Source organism: Eurosta solidaginis, chromosome 4, assembly GCF_040869045.1.
Source record: "Eurosta solidaginis isolate ZX-2024a chromosome 4, ASM4086904v1, whole genome shotgun sequence".
Taxonomy (NCBI): Eukaryota; Metazoa; Arthropoda; class Insecta; order Diptera; family Tephritidae; genus Eurosta; species Eurosta solidaginis.
In genome coordinates this window covers 157178253-157199543 of record NC_090322.1, presented here as the reverse complement: position 1 = coordinate 157199543, position 21291 = coordinate 157178253, and the positions used below count along the sequence as shown (strand labels likewise).

General features: G+C 39.6%; 1 protein-coding gene across 1 annotated transcript in view; it reads right to left on the bottom strand.

Moving 5' to 3' along the window:
• Positions 1-21291, bottom strand: part of LOC137250537 (HUWE1-associated protein modifying stress responses) — a 133266-nt gene that overhangs the window by 75497 nt on the left and 36478 nt on the right. The gene's annotated exons all lie outside the window — the stretch shown is intronic.

The following is a 21291-nucleotide window of genomic DNA, read 5'->3' as shown; positions in this document are numbered from 1 at the left end:
TTTCAACCTAACCTACGCGAGGGGAGTCCTGTTACAAATATGAAGGTATCATACAACAAAAGTCATTAGCTGTAGCAGAAGTCAATCTTACTAACTCATGTTTCACCCATGGCCAATTACGCGTAGCCTGCATATTTTTATAGAAACGTGGGGTAAAACCCACGGGCATAAGCTAGTTGTACTATAAAGTCTAGAAAAGGAAGTTTTTTTCGATGCACCTCCGAGTGAATAAGCCACGCACCCATCATTACAACGCGATAAAAAACTTTCCTCCACCCTTTCGTTGACCTACGATCAATATAAATGCCATTTCAAAAACGCATCCAATCACTATATCAACTTCACCAGCATCTGTACAAGTTATATTTGGCCGCTTAGCGTTTGATTTACGCATTATATCTACCCTTTCGTTTGTGCACTGTGCAATATATTGTGACAAACTTTTTGGAAATATTTTACGAAATATATCATATGGTGTTGCAAGGCATGAAATGTTTGCAATTATGGCTTTTGGTGACCAATTTTCTTGATAGGAAAGAGTCACTAGGAGAGCTCCAAATAATAACTTCGAACTAGTGACATTAGGTACAACTGCTGTCTCGTGTTGATCGTTCCAGTCATCATCAACCGAGTAGCCTTGTTCTGAGTCACTTGAGTAAACTGTTACCTGCTGAGGGATCGTAAAGGCTATCGCTTCCACTACTAAAACCAGAACCTGATATCTCCTCGTTCTGTTCGTCTTCCAGGATATCTGCGATTTCATTTTCACTTAGTTTTGTTGCCATTTACAGTTCCTAAAAGAAATTAACATTAAACATATATAGGGTCGAAAACTATCTACTGGGACATTAATGTCCCATCAAAAAATACTGCAGGGACAAAAGCGTCCCAAAGTAAATAAATATCCAAAATATTTGAAAATAAACAACATAGGTATATAATTTGTGATTTACCGTAGTTAAATGCACGTTCCGATTTAAAAACAGTAACGAATTAACGATTTTGAACAATTATTTTAAGCACGAGAACCCAATCAGCACGAGTTTCTTTGAGAACTGTCGACAAATTAATGAGCAAAACAAAAAACGCCTAATAACGTGCATGTTTATAACGGTAAAATATAAATTACCCCATAAACTAATGTTTGGGACTTTTTTGCGCCATTTTAAATAACTTAAAAGAGATTTAGAAACTTACAAACTTTTCAAGGGACAATAGTGTCCCTGGAGGGTCGAAAGGGCTAAATATGTTGGTGGAATTTTTCTTAGATGGATGCATTTTTTTAGTATTATTGAGTACAGTTTCGGCAAATGCAGCGGCAACATGGAGATATATCGCGCTTAGTTACTATTATTACCAATACAATCACAGCATAGTAATGTAACGAATGTGCCATTCTTTAACCCGTACTGTTCAACTTTTACATTTCGAAACACGCTTAAACTAAACTGTTGTTGTTGGTGTATTAAGAATGCTGCTCCCCATTCAATAGTTGCCACCACTCACAAATTGTCATCAAAGTGCTCTAACGGGAGTCTAAGGAAACTAGCAGTTTCAACAGGGTTGAACCATAGGGATGCTGCTGATAGAGGTGTAGGTTACACATTACAATTGGGCCAGAGTGACTAGTGTCTTCCTTTGTAGTCTGCTTTCATTGGATAGTGTGTATTGATAACGGGGTTCACCGGCCGCGATCTACCTTTGTAGTTAAACGTTCTGTTTAGATAAGGTTCGAGGCTCCCTATGCTTATCTGAATGAAGCAGCTGAGTAAGCAACTCATCATAGTGCTTACGGAAATATTTTCTTATCCCTCTTGGAGGCGGGTAGATCAAGCAGTCATTTGCTGGGATTGTGCCAATTCAGCAAATCTGGCTGTTCAGTATTTCACTGTGCTTTTTTATGTTGAGTTCTTTTGCCTCACTGTGATTAGTTGAAATGTTCCTGAATTCCTACGCCGATCATAGCTTAATTACCTCTTCAGGTAAGAGTAAGGACACGATGTCGAATGCAAAGTATCGATACGGTACTCATTACAGGTATCGTTTATCAAGTATCGGGTACCCGATAGTATCGAATCAAATCAGACCTGTTAAATAATGATTACTAATGTTAATGTTTAGCCGTTCCATTGATTATTTTCTTTAAACGCCATTTAATGATTACTGGCCATTATTTTCTATTTTTAATGATTACTTTTCAATTAATTAAAAAAAATAATCAAAAAAAATCATGATTTTTTCCGATTATTGAAAAAAATCAAAAAAATAATCAAAAGTAATCACAAGTAATTACTTTTGATTTTTTCGATTATTTTTGATTTTTTTTTTTTTGATTTTTTTTTAAAAATAAAAATAAATGTAAGGCGCGATAACCTCCGAAGAGATCTAAGGCCGAGCTTCTCTTCCAATTTGCGTCGTGCTCCTCTTGATTTTTCCCTACAAATTGGCCGGACGGGACCTACATGTTTTATGCCGACTCCGAACGGCATCTGCAAGGCAGATGAGTTTTCACTGAGAGCTTTTCATGGCAGAAATACAATCGGAGCGCTTGCCAGACACTGCCGAGGGGCGACCCCGCTTAGAAAAATTTTCTTCTAATTGAAAAATCTTATTTCTAAAATTTTGATGTTGGTTTGATTTTTTTTTAATTTTTTTTAATTACTTTTGATTATTTTTCCGTTTTGTTGAAAGAAAAGTTCTTGTTTGTTGCATGCACGGAATAATTTCTACATACATGCATATTTTAGGATGCAATATTAAATCGTAACCGCTTATCGAGGCAAATATATACGTGCAACATATAGGGCGAATGGTATATGAGCGTTGATCTAAACATATTCTCAGGTAAGTATATATAGATGTGCATTATTACACTCATTATATAAAATAATAATGGTTTCATACTTAAGTCAAGCCAATTTTGTTTTGTAACCAAAATTAATATATCCGCTATTTTTTAAGTTATGACTATGCACTAATTGTTTTGTAATCAAAGTTTATCATATTGTTCGCTTTATTTTAGTAATATTGGTTTCATATCATCGCCAGTGTGGAGCAATGTTCTCCAACAAAAGGTGGGCTGAAAAGTTTGGCCCAAATGAGCTGTATAGCTATCTGGGTGATTCATATACTAGCATGGACATTTGGAAAACACGAAGTACGTTGAAAGAAACTGTAAAACTCTTCAACACGCCTTTAACTTCTTATGTTCTTGTTGAGCGACTATTTTCCTTTGCACGAATTATAAATCCTCCAAGGCGTCAGTCTTTGTCGGACGTTTCATTCGAAACCTTAACTTTATTGAAAGCAAATGCAAATTTGTTATAATGACTAAAACAACTTTTAGATAATGAATATACATAAATACCTCTTATTTTACTTTCTTTTAAGTTTTGATTTCCATCGAAATATCGTTATTTTTGGCAATGTTAATTTAATGAAACAATTTTTAATTGATGCAAATAATTATTAATTAGATACACATTTTATAACATCATTACTTCCTAGTAAAACATCAACTTGTGCAATTTTTATATTTACAAAAACACATATATATAACATTAATAAAAAATAACATGAAATTACTAAGACTTACATTTTCTAACTGTACCATTGAGCATGTACATTAGATTGGGACGAAACCTCACTTTTCTGTAATTTCCGTTGTTAATACTAAAAATTTGGCTCACTATGCAAAACTTAAGATTTTATAGAAAATATCCTAGACGTAATCATAAGGAAATAAAAAGAAGTTTTAATCTAATGTACATGGACATATGTTAATAAATTTATCTGTGATATAACAACCTTTGGTTAGACAACTAATCATGATGATGAATGACAACTTAGAGGATCGCTCCAGTTGGAAGTGAAGCTATCAACCATCAACCTAAATAGTATTACTCATACATATTGTTTGCGCATATTGTTTTGTCATAAAACAATACGCACTCCCCAGGTATTCGTCGGAAACACTTATAGACACGATAATTTGTAGGTGGGTATGTATTAGAGGTTTACGCCGATCACTTTATCGGCGGCGGCGGCGTAAAGAAATAATATTTAGGAAAGGTTTTGTTTGTATGTATTTAAGGAAATCAACGTGTTGGCCATTTCGGAAAGATCCGGGGTTTTTACCTCAAGATCTCGCAGACCGTTCAAAAATTTACAGGAGTAGCTCCTTGCTGAGAGTCTGTCCCTCGTTCGCTTACTCCAGAGAGGCTTTGAACCTAACCCCGGTCTTTGGAATTGGTACTGCTGCGTCTGCTGAAAAGAAATAGAGATACATAAAATAGTCACACTTTTGTCTGTATATCTCGTTCAAAGCGTAGTTTCACCCAGGGTTAACTCCTAATAATCGTCGCGAACACAATTCCTTTAAAATTTTGTGGCTCCTTGGCGGCCACGCACAAAGGTTTCTATTAATGGTCTCTTAATACTCATGACTCTCGTGGCACATGGCGCCTCCAGTTGTTTCGACTGTTTTTAAGAGCTATTCCCGATGTGCGAACAGTAGCAATCCCGACCACCAGTCTCTACCACGCCTCCTGACCCTCACACCATATACCAGCACAGAAACTATAGGACTGCGACTTCGAACTCATACCTTCGTTGACGTCACTTTCCTAGAAGCTCTAGGTGTAGCTCCAAGGACTTTCCAACGGATGCTTTTGTCGCGCTATACTGCCGAGATACACCAGAGAAACACCTTGAAACATTAGGGAGTGACTATTCGGCCAAAGATGCCGCCCTCGAAATCATAAGCAGTCTAAGTGGATGCCATTGCGTAATGGGTGAAAATCGTATAATCTTCGGCGCATCTACATAATTAAAATTTTACAAGGACCCTGGATAAAATTTTTAAAATGTAGACCAAAGTTTGCAGGCGTTTGTGTTCACAACATTTATTTCAATAGTATTCGTTAAATCAAAACTATATTTTAGAATGAAACTCGACTGATTTTAAGTTGAAAGATGTTAACTTCTGTTTTCCGGCCTTATGATATAAGAGCTCATTATGGATGACCGCGTAGCTTCAGTTTTCAGCCTAGTTCGACTGTCCACTACGTTGGGGTAGTAGAACACACGGTCCTTAGTTCGACTTTCTTGGGAAAGCTTTTCCTTCACCACTTTGAGTGTTCTTGCGAAGGACAAAGCCTCACCTGGTAAATATATGTGCCTACATATTCTTACTTACTTACTTAATTGGCGCTTAACCGTCTAAACGGTTATGGCCGTCCAACAAGGCGCGCCAGTCGCTCCTTCGCTCCGCCAACCGGCGCCAATTGGTCACACCAAGGGAGTTTAAATCGTTTTCCACCTGGTCCTTCCAACGGAGTGGGGGCCGCCCTCTACCTCTGCTTCCATAGGCGGGTTCCGATAGAAACACTTTCTTGGCCGGAGCATCATCTTTCATTCGCATAACATGGCCTAGCCAGCGCAGCCGCTGCGTTTTAATTCGCTGGACTATGTTGATGTCTGCGTATAGCTCGTACAGCTCATCATTAAATCTTCTTCGGTACTCGCCATCGCCAACGCGTAGAGGTCCATAAATCTTTCGAAGAACTTTTCTCTCGAACACTCTCAAAGCCGCTTCATCTGCTGTTGTCATGGTCCATGCTTCTGCCCCATATAGCAGGATGGGTACGATAAGTGACTTGTAGAGTATGATTTTCGTTCGCCGAGAGAGGACTTTACTTTTCAATTGCCTACCTAGTCCAAAGTAGCATTTATTGGCAAGATTGATTCTTCGCTGGATTTCAGTGCTGATGTTGTTGCTAGTGTTGATGCTGGTTCCCAAATAAACGAAGTCTTTTACTATTTCGAAATTATGGCTGCCAACAGTAGCGTGGTTGCCAAGGCGCATATGCGCTGACTCTTTGCTCGATGACAGCAGGTACTTCGTTTTGTCCTCATTCACCATCAAACCCATCTTTACCGCTTCTTTTTCCAGCTTGGCGTAAGCAGAACTAACAGCGCGGGTGTTTAGACCGATGGTAGCCTACATATTCACATTTGTAAAAAGAGTGCGTAGCGTGTAGGTGATATTTAAACTTGGTTGATAGGCTATAATCAATGTGATTCACTCCATGGGACTAGTTTTGGATAGGGCCACCAACTTTAGGAAATCTCAAACCGGGAGACTTGGGTGTTGAAGGATTAAGTGTGAAAATGAAAATTAACATTTCAGACCCTATTGTATAGTTTCGCAAATAGACAACTGAAAGACCAGATTTTGCATAGTGTAACTTAGGGGTCATCCTGACTAATGCAACTCTGAGCTGTGTTGAATTTCATATTATTTTATCTTCTCTTTTTCTTGATACACAAAAATGAAATATAACTGACATGTACATTTTAAAATTAGTATGTAATAAAGAGCCATCCTTACAGGTCAGAAGTGAGACCGAAGCCGCGTTTCGCGAAAAGTGAAAAAAATTCTAAGAAGAAATTTAAAATCAAATTGTGAATGCCATATAACAGAGAAAGCTTTCAAGTGAAGTTTGTTTTGAACCTGTACTTTTTTGCAAGAAATTCATGATCAAGTCATGTATAGTAGTGCAAAATATTAACAGTAAAATTACTACTTAAAGTGCTTGAGTGCGGTTGAAATTGCAAGAGGTTTTTTGTGCATACATACATACGTATGTATATTGCGTCGTTGTTTAGAAATGTGCGTACGAATGTACGAATATTTGCGTGTCTAAATTAGAGAAAAACAGACAAAAGAACATAAGTCGAAGTTTTTGTGTAAATGCGCGTATGAATATAAGAGCGTTTGCATGGTTAAACACATATGTAATTTGAAAAGTAAAGTGGATGCGCGTATGAATATACGAGTATTTACATATATAAATACGAACGAGTCGAGTGGCCGTAGCGAACAATTGGGTCTTCATAGGTGATTAAAAATATATGTATACGGACATACATACATATATGCATAGAAGCGTATAGAAATTCGCGAAATTTCTAGAACGATCAGAAACAGTGAGAATTTTCTTGTTAGATTCCAATAAGAATTGTGGAATGGCAACGATGGTGAAAATTTCGTCATTAAAGGTGGAGGAAATCAAAGAGCAACTGCGTGCTCGTGATCTTCCTACCACAGGCACAAAAACCGAGCTTGTACTTCGCCTATCGGAGAGCGTAAATGCCGATGAGATAGAAATTCAAAATAACGATAGTGGATTACAAGTGCAAGTGAACGAATTGCGTGCAATGATGGAGAGCATGATGACAGCTGTTAATAGTTTAGCTGGGCAAATGCAAAATAATACTGATAATACAAATAGTGTGACAGTGAGAGAAAATGTGGAACAAGTAACAATAACAAATTCACCACAAAGTGCGAATGTAACAGTGGGCCGAAATGTTAGTGTTAAAGAAATTGCAGAAACAATTCCTGAATATGACCCCACTAATGAAAATTCTTTAACAGTGGATCAATTTGTGGATCGAGTGAACAGTGCTATAGATGCGTACAATTGACGAGAGGTGTTTACTATTGGCAGTGTATGGAAAATTAAAGGGTGCTGCAAGATTGTGGCTTGATGCATCACCTAAATTTCATTCGAGTTGGGTTGAGTTTGCTAATAGTCTAATTAATGAATTCGGGTACGAATTAAATGAAGCAGAAGTGCATTTTAAAATGACAAACGCTATACGTAAACAAAGCGAAAATATCATGGACTATTGTTTTCGAGTCAGTGGACTTGGTCGTCGGTACGGTTTAAGTGAAAATGCAATAATTAAATATTTGCGTGACGGATTAAAGCATCGAGAGCTACAGCTAGCTATATCTGCGGTTCGGTTTAAATCTATAAAAGAAATGCGAGAAACAATTGAACAATATTTACAAAATTCGGGTAAAACCTTAAGAAGTGCAGCGTTCACGAAACAAACGGTAGATGCACGTGTTAAAAATGAAAATAGCAAAAGCATTGTTGAGAAAAGAAATATTAAATGTTTTAATTGCCAAGAACTTGGGCATTACGCGCAAAATTGTCAAAAGCCAAAGCAGCAACGTCGTTGCAGAGACTGTGGGAAATTCCATGGTAGTGGTGAACCAGAGAATTGTGGTAAGAAAAGCATGGTAAAACGAATGCAGATAAATCAACAAAATCAATTTGGCGAAAAAGTAATCACAATAAATGGTAAGTCATTTTTGGCTTTTATAGATACTGGTAGCGAATGCAGCATGATTAAGCGTTCAGTAGCAGATAGTTTACAAATACCCCTTCAGAAATGTTCGATGGAAATTTTTGGCATATGTGGCGGTAGAAGCTGCTTAACAGAAAAATTGAATACATCAATTGGTTTGGACAATGAGGTAGCCAACGTATATTTGTTTGTTGTCGATGATAGTATCATATCGACAGATATTCTTTTGGGACAAGACGTATTCCAATGCAATAATGTAGTAGCAGAAATTAAAAATAACGATTTCCAGTTTTCGTCAAAAGTTGCAAGAGAGGATGTAAAACCAAAAACAATAGAGGCAAATGACATAGTTTGCAGCTTGAAAGATGAGCAGGTTAATAAAAATCTACATATATTTTTAAAAGAGAATAGCGATATTTTTGCGGAGGGTTTACACGAAATTGGGTTAACCGATATAATCGAGATGAACATCGAATTGACAACAAAAGAACCAATTGCACAAAAGCCATACAGGGTACCAGAGCCGAAGAAATATATCATAGCAAAAATGATAAATGAACTTCTTAATTGTGATATAATTACGAAGTCTCATTCAGAATACGCAAGCCCAGTTGTTTTAGTAGCAAAGAAAATTGGGGGTGAACGTCTTTGTGTAGATTATAGACGATTGAATAAATATACTGCGAAAGAAATGTATCCTACTCCCAATATCGAGGAACGGTTGAGCGAAGCGATGAAGTTTAAGTATTTTTCAATACTAGACCTCAACAGCGGATATTATCAGGTGCCAATTCAGGAGGGTTGTAGGAAGTTCACGGCATTTATAACCACTGAGGGGCTATATGAATTTAAGAGGATGCCGTTTGGACTCAAGAATGCGCCGGCTGTATTTCAGAGGTTGATGCAGAATATTGCGGATCGAACAAAACCTGGAGATATGGTTCATTATATGGACGATATTTTAGTAGGCAGCAATAGGATTCAAGAAATGCATGAGAAATTAGCGCGAGTTTTTGAGGCACTGCGAGAATTAAAGTTAACGCTGAATATTAACAAATGTGAATTTCTAAAACAAAGTATTGAGTTTTTGGGACATGAATTACATCCAGGTGTCATTAGTCCAGGTAGGGCGAAGACAGCAGCTATTGAATGTTTCCCTGTACCCAAATGTGTAACCGATGTCAGAAAATTTCTTGGTCTTAGCGGATATTTCCGTCGATTTGTTCCGGGATATTCCATAATTAGCGAACCATTAAGAAGATTGTTACAAAGGAATCAGCCATTTGATTGGAATGAACAGCAAGAGAGGTCTTTTTGTGAGCTGAAAGCAGCTTTAGCATCGAAACCGGTAATGACAGCGTATAAAGTTAATGCAGATCACCAGATCCATACTGATGCAAGTTCCGTGGGAATTGCAGGAGTATTAATAAAAAACGGCAATGGGGATTGGAAGCCAGTCGCCTATTATAGTAGGTCTACTACAGAGTCAGAGAGAAAATTCCATAGCTATGAACTTGAGGCATTAGCAGTAGTCAGTAGCTTAGAGCGTTTCAAATATTATGTTCAAGGCAAGAATGTTGTGATTGTTACTGATTGCAGTGCAGTGTCGGTAACTATGAATAAGAGAGAGCTTATACCTAGAATAGCACGTTGGTGGCTACGAATTCAAGATTTTGAGATAACGTTCGAACATCGACCAGGAAAGCGTATGGAGCCTAATGAAGATAGTGGAACTTGACACAGCATCATTAAAGGTAGCGAAGATATCATTAGAAACGAATGATTGGGTTTATACAATGCAGCATCAAGATGACAAGATAAGAGATATTATAGAGAAAGTTAAAAGTGGCTACAAAACTTTAGGTAAAGAGTATACCGTGGAAAATAGTCGACTTTATCGTAAGGAGAAAGGCAAAAACCTATGGGTAATACCTAATACGATGCGTTATAAGATAATACAGTGTTCACGAAAAGGTAAAGCACCTAAGCACTGAGAAGACACTTGAAGAAGCACAAAAATATTTTTGGTTTCCACGAATGCGCAATTTCGTCAAATCTTTTATAAAGTCATGTTTAGAGTGTGCATATAATAAGCAGCGAGGCGGTCGACAAGAGGGTGAATACCACTTTACTGAATTAGAGCCCGTACCTTTTAAGACAATCCATATGGATCACTTAGGTCCGTTTCCGAAGAGTAAGAAGCAGAATGAACATGTTCTAGTTTTCGTGGACTCATTTACAAAGTTTACGATTGTCAGAGCTGTTAGAAGTACAGCGACACGACATGACTAAACGAAGTAAGCAGTTATTTTGGTGTACCAACTAGGATAGTGACCGATCGAGGTACCGCGTTTACCTCAAAGGACTTTGAAAAGTATTGTAGCGATAATGACATAAAACATATATTAAATGCGGTTAGAACACCAAGGGCGAATGGACATGCTGAGAGGGCAAATCGTACGATTTTAAGCATGTTATTACCATCTACCAGCGATAACAAATGTTGGGACGATGAGTTACGAGCTATACAATGGACATTAAATTCTACAAAGAACAAAACTACAGATCGAACACCACAAGAATTACTATTTAACTTTAAACCGAGAGACATATTACAGAACAAACTTATATTAGCACTACACCGAGATGAAGTTATAACAAATGAAGAATTACATGATATACAAAAGAAGGCAGCAGAGCGTGTAAATAATCAGCGTATCAAAGCAAAGAAGAGTTTCGACAACAAGCATAACAGTCCAACACAGTATACTGTTGGTAATTTAGTACTCGCAGAAAATGAACCCGCCAGTACGGGGAGTTCACGCAAATTAGAACCTCCGTATAAGGGACCTTTTATTATAACGAAAGTAATTGGAAATGATCGGTATTTGATCGAAGATGTGCCAGGATCGAGTCGAAAGCAGCGGCACTACTCATCGATATATTCATCCGACAAATTAAAACCATGGTGTGGTTTGCCAAATTTCGAAGGGTTTATTGACGACAGCGAAGGAGCCGAGGGCGTCTCCAGTAATCAGGATTGGCCGACTGAAAGACCAGATTTTGCATAGTGTAACTTAGGGGTCATCCTGACTAATGCAACTCTGAGCTATGTTGAATTTCATATTATTTTATCTTCTCTTTTTCTTGATACACAAAAATGAAATATAACTGACATGTACATTTTAAAATTAGTATGTAATAAAGAGCCATCCTTACACAACAGATGTTTGAATGTAAGCCCAAGTGATTTTTCAAACCCTTATACGTACATATATCCTCAACTTAAGTATGAGGTAAGAATAATTTCAAAGGAGTTTGTATGCTCCCAGAACCTACTAAAGGATCTTGCGTCACTGATTTCGCTTATTCTTTCAGCCAATCACAATATAAATATCTTTTTTTTTTTTTAATTTGTTTTTAAATGTACTTTTCGGAAAAAATTCAAAAAAATTTTTAAAGTTTTTTTTTTTGTAATTTTTCAGTTTTTCGAGATTTTTCGAATTTCGCCCTTTTTTTCTCATAAAAAACTTCAATCAATTCTGCAATCATCCCCACTAATCCCCGAGTGGGCCGAGAATTTTTTTTTTTTTTTTATTTAATTCAAAAAAAACTTTACAATTTTTTTTGTATTTTTTCCGAAAAGTACATTTAAAAACATATTAAAAAAAAAAATGATCCCAAACGGTCAATTTTTGAAAAAGTTATAGCATTTTGAAAAAAATACCGTTTTTTTCAAAATATTTAAAACTTATTTTTAGTTGGAAAACGGTGTTTTTTTCAAAATGCTATAACTTTTTCAAAAATTGACCGTTTGGGATCATTTCTTTTTTTTAAATATGTTTTTAAATGTACTTTTCGGAAAAAATACAAAAAAAAATTTAAAGTTTTTTTTTTCAATTAAATAAAAAAAAATTCTCGGCCCACTCCGGGATTAGTGGTGATGAATGCAGAATTGATTGAAGTTTTTTATGAGAAAAAAAGGGCGAAAAATCGAAAATCGAAAAATCTCGAAAAACTGAAAAATTACAAAAAAAAAACTTTAAACATTTTTTTGAATTTTTTCCGAAAGTACATTTAAAAACAAATTTAAAAAAAAAAAAATCCCAAACGGTCAATTTTTGAAAAAGTTATAGCATTTTGAAAACAAAAACGGTGTTTTTTTAAAAATTCATAACTTTTTTTGAGTTGGATGAAAAAATTTGAAAAACGTCTTTCGTAAGGTAGAAAAAGAAGAAAAACTTCCAGCCAATTCTAAAGGGGTCGGGTTCAAAATTGGTCGAAATGGGATGGAATACCCCATATACTTACAGGAGAATATGTTTAGATCAACGCTCATATACCATTCCCCTTTATGTTGCAGGTATGTACATATATTGTAATAGATTGAATTATTTGAAATGTAAACTAGATGGCAACCTTAAGTTACCAAATGCTTACTTCACCACAAATGCATCTCTGTTTATTTGTCCTTTGCTCACCCCATTTCTTTCTTTGTTCCGTCATTCGCATATTCCGTTACGTTGAGCGGTAAAAATTGATCCACAAAATTCCGTCATTGGAAAATTACCACGCGTAGCGAACGGACGGAGAAAGATACTGGGGTAAGTAATGTGTCTAATTTATTGTCAACTTGAATGTTACATAACCTTTTTTTACACAGAAATAAACTTGAATAAGCTGGAATAAGCTTGAATATACGAACTTGAACATAGTTTCAATCTTCTGGCAATTCATGTTCATCCCAAATCCGAATTATTTGCTACGCGACATCTTTATTTCCCAATCTATTGGATAACACATAAATTGCCTGTGTATGTATGTGCAGAGGTCACCGGTACGCCGAAGTCCGCGCCTTCAGCCAGAAGGCAACAAAATGAAGAGTGCCGCCACTACTAAAGTTGAGACTGTATCGTCTAAGTCAAATGCTATGTCTAAATTAAATGCACCGACTGCACAATCAAATGTGACACAATCTAGTACTCAAAGTATATCGGTAAGCGCGCCCCTACATAGCGCTCCACTAGATGTGCCAAGTAATATGTCGTTGAATCAGTCATGTGTACTAGCCGCCGGAACTTCGATTGTCGTGCCGAGTGTACCCGTAAATGTCTCGTCATGTAATACGTCATCACATGCGTCGTGTACTCCACCTATCAGTACACCGTTTGTAGTGCCGTCATGTGTCCAGTCAAATATGTCAAGTGTTTCCAACAAAATGCCATCCAGTGCGCCGCCGTCCACTGCTACTATGTCGCCACCTAGTGCTCCCACAAGCGCGCCGCCATATAACGCTCAGCCAACCAGTATATTTGCCGCCATGCCAACAACAAGTACATCGCATATGAATGTTAATATTTTTGAACCAAGTCCTAGCCCGATTTACCAGGTAAGCGAACTTTCCACTAATTATAATAATGCCCATGTCAGTGTTGGTCCGGGTATCACCACCCCGGTCATAGTCGACGTACATAAGATCGTCTCCTTGTCTGACGCTACCACCTCTGCCAACGTCAACGCCGCCGCCTCTGCTGATGGAAACGCTGCCAGCTCTGCCAACATATACGCCGCCGCCTCTGCCGATGCTAGCGCTGTTACCAACATCAACGCCGCCGCCTCTGTTAATGGAAACACTGCCACTTCTGTTAACGCTAACATTGCTTCATTTGTCAACTCCAATGCCGCCGCCGGATCTGTAGAATCCTCTGCCAACGTCTCTGCGCCATGGAACGCCAGCAGTGCCGCTACAGCAGTGTGCACAAATACGTATAATGCATCGCAAGTTAATATTCTTTTAGCAATGCAACAACAAATTTCTAGATTGGAGCTGCATCTTAGGCAAGCAGAAGTTAAAATCGCAGATACCGAACGCCAACGTACAGTAGCAGCATCATCACATTTAATGCCACCAGCCACGTCTCCTGTTAGGTTAGATACATATACGCATCACCATTGTCGTGACGCCGGCTGCGTAGGTAGCCACTCCAACGCACAATAAATTCATTGCGTCGATCGGTAGTATAGTATCGGGCAGTGGTACCATGGGGTCGCATAGGCCCCACGTCGGGCAACCAGTATCGACGAGTGCATCGCCAGCAAATGAGCAGCCATATATAGTGAATTCAACAGCTTCGTTGAATGAGCAGCCAGCCAACTATGCAACAATTATTCAGCCCAGCTACATTGCTACTCCTGATGGTACCCTGACCCAATTAGTAGGCGAGTCATATAGCGCCTCACATGAAGCCCCGCATACCGTTTCGTCGAGCTCCACGTCGTGCTATGGTCGGTCATCCTGGTCACCTAGCATGGCTCAACATTATGGTGTATCCAATACCAGCGCACCGGTCGTCACCTCCGCTCATAACTTACGAGCGAACTTGTCAAGCCATGCCCCGCCAATAAATTACATGCCACCACCCAGGAAATTGTTAGATTTTCCATTGTTTTCAGGTCAAGCGGAGGACTGGCCCATATTTTATGCAGCATTCACAGAGTCGACGGCGGTCTATAATTATTCCAGTTTTGAAAATAACCAGCGTCTTAACAAATGCCTTAAAGGGGAAGCTAGGGAGGTAGTTAAGTCCCTATTAATACACCCAAGCAATGTGAATTTTATTATTGAGCAACTACGCTTTAGGTTCGGTCGTCCTGAGCAGCTCATTCGGAGCCAACTCAAAGTTATACGAGAGGTACCACCTATCTCAGAAGCTAATATTGGCAAATTAGTCTCGTTCGCAACCACAACTAAGAACCTTACAGTTTTCCTTCAGTCTATAGGTGAAGATAAACATTTGGCCAATCCAACCTTATTGGACGAAACGTTTGGATTGGGCTCGTCATTCTTCTTCTATTCGGCCATTTCCAACCATAGTAAATTTTAGTGAATGGTTAACTGAGGTTGCGAGCTTCGTACAGATGGTCCAGACTAGTGATGCAAAAGAATCTAAACGACGCGCAGTATTGCATACAGCCGGCGAACAACGTACTACCAAATGCATCGTTTGTCAAGGTGATCATAAATCTACTGAGTGTCGACGTCTGCTCGAAGCCAATGTACCGGAGCGCTGGAAACTGGTAAAACGATTACGTCTTTGTTTTAGCTGTCTTTGGCCTGGTCACTCTACTCGCGACTGCCGCCGCCGCAAACCTTGTTCAGTGAAAGGTTGCTCTAAGTTCCACAATCGTTTGTTGCATGAGTGTCAGGGTGATCCGCCAGCCAAATCTCAAGCGCCTGAATCACCAAGCCCTAACAATCCGGTCCTCAACTGCTCCGCACGCGCTAATGCAAATCTGCTATTTAGAGTGATTCCTGTTACGCTCTATGGACCAAATAAGCGACTCAATACGTATGCACTACTCGATGAAGGATCATCGATTACGATGATGGACGACTCTTTAGTAAAGGAACTTGGACTTCGCGCCGAAAAACGTCACGTAGAAATTCAATGGTTTGGAGGTAACGCCGTAAATCAGCCCGTCGCCTTGGTTGATTTGTTTGTTAGTGGTTTGGGAATGCAGAAACGTCATATGCTACGGAACGTCCATGGTGTAGCCAATTTAAACTTGCCAATGCAAAGCCTCAGTCAGAGTGATATCCGTAATGTCGAAAGGTATCAAGGTAAAATGCCGGTACAGCCGTATCAAAACGTAACGCCTAAAGTTTTAATTGGACTAGACCACTGCCATCTGGGTCTGCCTATCCGGGCCACGACGACGAACCATGAGGGACCATACGCAGCGTTTACAGATCTCGGTTGTGTCATATTTGGACCGTCGACCACCCCGCCCCCAAGGAAGCTGTCTTGCCTTCACGTCAACGCATCAGACTGCCAGATGCACAATATGATAAAGGACTATTTCAGCGTCGATTCATTTGGAGTAAGAGCTGCACCGCCGATTGAAAGCGCAGATGATATGCGGGCAAAACGTATTCTTGAAGAAACTACATTGAAGTTGAATGATAGATTTCAAACCGGGTTGTTGTGGAAGTACGACAGGATGAGCTACCAGACAGTTACAGCATGGCATTGAGACGCCTTGTGGGCATCGAACGACGTATGGCTAAGGATAACGAATTTGGCAAGGCCTACCAAAATATCATCGAAACGTATGTCATCAAAAATTATGCGCGTAAGCTGCTGCCACGTGAAGCCGCGGAAACAACGGCAAGGACTTGGTATCTTCCGCACTTTGGGGTGGTAAACCCCCAAAAGCCAGGTAAACTGCGATTGGTGTTCGACGCAGCAGCGACATCAAATGGAGTTTCGCTGAATTCCCAATTGCTTAAGGGTCCTCAGCAGTATCGCTCTCTGGTGTCAATTCTATTTCATTTAAGAGAAGGTGCTGTCGCAGTATGCGCAGATATTCAGGAGATGTTTCACCAAGTAGTAATGCGCCCGGAAGATCGTTGCTCACAGAGGTTTTTGTGGCGCGATGGTGATGGTCAGAAGGCTCCCGATGTTTACGAAATGATAGCCATGACGTTCGGTGCGGCATGCTCCCCGTGTTCGGCCAACTATGTTAAAGTGAGGAATGCTTTAGAACATACAAATCATGATCGACGTGTAGTTAAAGCTATAATCGAACGCCACTACGTTGATGACTATGTTGATAGTTTCGATACCGTCTCCGAAGCCATACACATCTCGGAACAGGTTCGTCAAATACATAAAGGTGCAAGTTTTCAGTTGCGGAAATTTAGGTCTAACGCCCGTGAAGTTGTCGCTGCATTGGATGGTGAAACCACAGCATTGTCAATCAAGTCAAAGGAATCCAACACATGGGAGAAGGTTCTGGGGATGGCGTGGCTACCACAAAGCGATACATTTACGTACCGGCCGGAATTTCATGGATATTGTGCATCTGTAATCAGTGGTGATATTACGCCAACGAAACGATTGCTGTTGAGTGTAATAATGTCCATTTTCGATCCATTGGGACTCTTGAGTCACTTAACTATAACAGCTAAGATTATGATGCGTGAGATATGGAAGCGAGATCTAGGGTGGGATGAGCCAGTTACACCGGAAGTTAGCGCCATTTGGTTCCAATTTCGTAGACAAATGTTGAATGTATCAGACTGCCAAATTCCACGTCACTACTTCTACAAAGGAAAGCCAGAGTCCTTGCAACTACATGTATTTGTTGACGCTAGTGAGGATGCCTTTGCGGCTGTAGCGTATTGGAGGTCGGAGACCTCATCGGGTGATGTAGCCGTTTCAATCGTATTTGCCAAAACTAGAAGTGCACCTCTGAAGCCGCTTTCCATACCCAGACTCGAGTTGCAGGCGGCATTACTGGGATCACGCATGATGTCGACAATAGTGGAGGAGCATACAGCGCGAGTAAACAAAATTGTCTTTTGGAGCGACTCGAGGACGGTCCTAAAGTGGATAGCCAGTGAGCATTGCCGCTATAAACCTTTCGTAGCCCATCGAATCGCCGAAATTCTGAGTGTGTCAAAGCCGTCGGATTGGAGATGGGTACCCACAAAGGAAAACGTTGCCGACGAGGCCACTCGAGTTCACAAAGACGTAAATGTGGGCCCGTCCTCTCGATGGTATACGGGTCCAGCGTTTTTGCATCGGCGTGAGAGTCAGTGGCCAACAGGTACTTCCAATGATATAGCTACAGAGGATCATGAAGAACTGCGCCCTAAATTTACACTTTTGGCTATTAAACAAATCGGTATTGACTTTGAAAGGTTTTCAGCGTATATAAAACTGAAAAGAGCCGTCGCCTGGGTCCTACGCTTCATTAATAATTGCAAAATAACCACCCGACAAGCCAGCAGTACATTGCAATACGGGTTGACTGCTTCAGAAATTGAATCAGCAGAGCAGTTATTGTGCCGCCAAGTGCAGAACGAAGCCTTTGCCGACGAGATAAGTCGGTTGAAGAATGGCGTCGCCGTGCCAGCTAACAGTTCACTGTACGCTCTTTCGCCGTCCATAGACGTTCATGGACTCCTGCGGGTCAGTGGTCGCTTGAATGAAGCCAGCTGGTTGGCATACGACGCAAAACATCCGATAATCCTACCGCCAAAACATCCCGTAACAAAGCTTATCGTCTCCCATGAGCATAGCCGTATGAAGCACTTGAACACCGAGGCGACAATTTGTATTATACGACAAAGGTTTTGGATCCTGAATCTAAGAAAGGCCCTTCGTGGAGTCATAGCAGGGTGTAATACATGCAAAATTAAGAGGGCGAAGCCGCAGGCACCGCAGATGGGACAACTTCCGGAGGATCGAGTAACTCCATATGTGAAACCGTTCACGTACACCGGCTTGGACTACTTTGGGCCCGTAAGCGTCACAGTTGGGAGACGCACAGAGAAGAGATGGGTGGCCTTGTTCACATGCCTGACGATGAGGGCTATCCACCTTGAGGTTGCACATGACCTTTCAACGGACGCATGTATCCTTGCGTTACGCAACTTTATGAATAGAAGAGGGGTTCCAAAGCGGATACGATCGGATAATGGGAAAAATTTCGTCGGTGTGGACGGCGAGTTAAAGCGCTTCAAAGATGTGTTTGATTGCTATGAATTACAGAGCGAGCTGTCAAGTAAGAGCGTTGAGTGGGTATTTAACTGTCCTGAAAATCCATCAGCAGGGGGTGCTTGGGAACGCATGGTGCAATGCGTGAAGAAGGTACTACGTCATACAATGAAAGAGATACATCCAAAGGAGCACGCGTTTCAGAGTTTGTTGATTGATGCTGAGAATATAGTGAACTCTCGGCCACTAACGCATTTACCCGTTGACCCACAACAAGAGGAGCCTTTAACCCCCAACCATTTTTTGTTGGGTAGCGCCAACACAGCGCAAACTCCAAGCTGCATGGAGCCGCCGGAGAAGTACTGTTCCCTACGTAAGCAGTGGCATATCGTCAGGCAGATGCGAGATCGATTCTGGAAGAGAAGGGTAGAGGAATACTTGCCAACACTGACCAGGCGTTCAAAGTGGTGTTCGCCTACAGACCCGCTGCGAGAAGGGGACTTGGTACTAATTTGTGACCCCAACGAGCCAAGGAAAGAGTGGCGTCGTGGCAGGATCCAAAGGACATACCCTGGCAAGGATGGTCAAGTTCGGAGGGCAGACGTGCTGACACCTACTGGCTCGGTTCATCGTCCTGCATCAAAGCTGGCCAAGCTCGACATGGTGGTGAATCCAGCGTGATTCACGGGGGCGGGGATGTAATAGATTGAATTATTTGAAATGTAAACTAGATGGCAACCTTAAGTTACCAAATGCATACTTCACCACAAATGCATCTCTGTTTAGTTGTCCTTTGCTCACCCCATTTCTTTCTTCTTTGTTCCGTCATTCGCATATTCCGTTACGTTGAGCGGTAAAAATTGATCCACAAAATTCCGTCATTGGAAAATTACCACGCGTAGCGAACGGACGGAGAAAGATACTGGGGTAAGTAATGTGTCTAATTTATTGTCAACTTGAATGTTACATAACCTTTTTTTACACAGAAATAAACTTGAATAAGCTGGAATAAGCTTGAATATACGAACTTGAACATAGTTTCAATCTTCTGGCAATTCATGTTCATCCCAAATCCGAATTATTTGTTACGCGACATATATATTTGCCTCGATAAGCGGTTACGATTTAATATTGCATCCTAAAATGTACTTGTATGTAGAAATTATTCCGTGCATGCAACAAACGAGAATTTTTCTTTCAACAAAGCAGAAAAATAATTAAAAATAATCAAAAAAAATCAAAAAAAATCAAAAATAATCGAAAAAATCAAAAATAATCAAAAGTAATGAAAAACGCCTTTTTTGATTACTTTTGATTATTTTTGATTTTTTTCAATAATCGGAAAAAATCATGATTATTTTTTTTTTTATTTTTTTTCTAATGGTATTCAATTAGTAATTGCTTTTTACGGAAAACAATTGAAATAATAATTGGCCATTATAATAGGCATCTAATTAATTGATTACTAATGCTAATTCAAATTTAACAGGTCTGAATCAAATAGACACGATACTCAAAGTATCGGCACGAAATTTATAATACAAATTAGCGGTTCAGTAATGCAGTACTATTTGCACCTTAAAATAGGCGAATGTGAAATTCCAATCGAATCTTGGGATTTACTCCCAAATTCGCAAATGAAGATACTTTATGAGATTTCATGGAGATCCGGGTGGTCCCCAGTCAGTGTTGAAGCGCCACTTTATTGGTTTTAAATTTAAACGAGGCATCTTGATATCCTACCGCGGGATTTGATATAGACTTCGTTATGGTTTTTAAGAAAATTCGGAATTATCATATCCAGATAAGCTTATTATTAAGAATTCACGAGTGTAACGCCGGCTTACAATAATTGAATGTTCAATTATTATGTTTTTCTGAGAGAAACTGAAAGAAAGACAGAAACATTTACTGGCATATTGCGGTGGTACCATTTCGAAAACCGCCACGAATTCATCATCAGGCAAATTCGTAATGTTATCAAAAGTTTCACAGATTAAGCAGACTTTCGTGAATGTTTACATTTTTATAGGTTATATGGGGAGGCAAACTGTATGGGAGTATGATTTACTAAAATTTTGTTTGAAAAAAACAATGCAAAAAGCCAGCATGGGGCTTTACATTTTTCTGTGTCACGAAGTCACTTTTAGAGTATAAAAATAAAATGGTTAGCGCAGCGTGCCTAAAGTGTACTGATGATGAAGGCTTAGCACCCTTCGAAATGGATCTATATGTGCAGCTAGGCAGGTTGGCTGAAAAATTTTCTACTTATGCCTGGTTTTTCAGTGCGAATTTAAACTTTAGTTAAAGTTAAGTAGAGTTTAACCTCGCCACTTTGTTCGATGACATAACATTTTTCTGCTCATCTCAGCTTAAGCGGCCGAAGCGGCAGGGTTAAACTCTTGTCAACTTTAACTGGAGTTTAAACTCGCACTGAAGAACCCGGCATTACTATTCCAAAAACAAAAATACAATTTTTGAATTATAGAAAAATAAAAAAAAAAGAATAATTATCATTAGAAAAAATTATTCTTCTGGCCTTGAGCTCGAATCGAATAAAATAATATTTGGTGTGGATCAACTTGGTTCAACTTATATACTGAATAGCAAATCGTCTCAAAGT